The sequence below is a fragment of the Anomalospiza imberbis genome, chromosome 9 (assembly GCF_031753505.1).
Source record: "Anomalospiza imberbis isolate Cuckoo-Finch-1a 21T00152 chromosome 9, ASM3175350v1, whole genome shotgun sequence".
NCBI classification, from domain to species: domain Eukaryota; kingdom Metazoa; phylum Chordata; class Aves; order Passeriformes; family Viduidae; genus Anomalospiza; species Anomalospiza imberbis.
In genome coordinates, this window is record NC_089689.1 from 30,365,297 (window position 1) to 30,367,561 (window position 2,265).

Sequence of the window (2,265 nt, forward strand, 5' to 3'; positions counted from 1 at the left end):
ATTATATTCCATTACAATATATTCCATTATATTCCATTACAATATATTCCATTATATTCCATTACAATATATTCCATTATATTCCATTACAACATATTCCATTATATTCCATTACAATATATTCCATTATATTCCATTACAACATATTCCATTATATTCCATTACAATATATTCCATTATATTCCATTACAAATATATTCCATTAATATTCCATTATATTCCATATACAATATATTCCATTATATTCCATTAATATTCAATATATTCCATTATATTCCATTACAATATATTCCATTATATTCCATTACAACATATTCCATTATATTCCATTGCAATATATTCCATTATATTCCATTACAACATATTCCATTATATTCCATTACAATATATTCCATTATATTCCATTATATTCCATTGCAATATATTCCATTATATTCCATTACAACATATTCCATTTTATTCCATTGCAATATATTCCATTATATTCCATTACAATATATTCCATTATATTCCATTACAATATATTCCATTATAATTCCATTAAAATATATTCCATTATATTCCATTGCAATATATTCCATTATATTCCATTGCAATATATTCCATTATATTCCATTATATTCCATTGCAATATATTCCATTATATTCCATTATATTCCATTGCAATATATTCCATTATATTCCATTATATTCCATGGCAATATATTCCATTATATTCCATTACAACATATTCCATTATATTCCATTGCAATATATTCCATTATATTCCATTATATTCCATTACAATATATTCCATTATATTCCATTACAACATATTCCATTATATTCCATTATATTCCATTATATTCCATTACAATATATTCCATTATATTCCATTGCAAATTATTCCATTATATACCATTATATTCCATTGCAATATATTCCATTATATTCCATTACAACATATTCCATTATATTCCATTACAACATATTCCATTATATTCCATTGCAACATATTCCATTATATTCCATTGCAATATATTCCATTATATTCCATTATATTCCATTACAACATATTCCATTATATTCCATTGCAATATATTCCACTATATTCCATTGCAATATATTCCATTATATTCCATTATATTCCATTGCAATATATTCCATTATATTCCATTGCAATATATTCCATTATATTCCATTATATTCCATTGCAATATATTCCATTATATTCCATATATTCCATTGCAATATATTCCATTATATTCCATTGCAATATATTCCATTATATTCCATTATATTCCACTGCAATATATTCCATTATATTCCATTACAATATATTCCATTATATTCCATTACAATATATTCCATTATATTCCATTACAATATATTCCATTATATTCCATTACAACATATTCATTATATTCCATTGCAATATATTCCATTATATTCCATTACAACATATTCCATTATATTCCATTGCAGTATATTCCATTATATTCCATTACAATATATTCCATTATATTCCATTATATTCCATTACAATATATTCCATTATATTCCATTACAATATATTCCATTATATTCCATTACAATATATTCCATTATATCCATTACAACATATTCCATTATATTCCATTACAATATATTCCATTATATTCCATTATATTCCATTGCAATATATTCCATTATATTCCATTACAACATATTCCATTTTATTCCATTGCAATATATTCAATTAAATTCCATTATATTCCATTACAATATATTCCATTATATTCCATATATTCCATGGCAATATATTCCATTATATTCCATTACAACATATTCCATTATATTCCATTGCAATATATTCCCATTATATTCCATTATATTCCATTACAATATATTCCATTATATTCCATTACAACATATTCCATTATATTCCATTATATTCCATTATATTCCATTACAATATATTCCATTATATTCCATTGCAAATTATTCCATTATATACCATTATATTCCATTGCAATATATTCCATTATATTCCATTACAACATATTCCATTATATTCCATTACAACATATTCCATTATATTCCATTGCAACATATTCCATTATATTCCATTGCAATATATTCCATTATATTCCATTATATTCCATTACAACATATTCCATTATATTCCATTGCATATATTCCACTATATTCCATTGCAATATATTCCATTATATTCCATTATATTCCATTGCAAATATATTCCATTATATTCCATTATATTCCATTGCAATATATTCCATTATATTC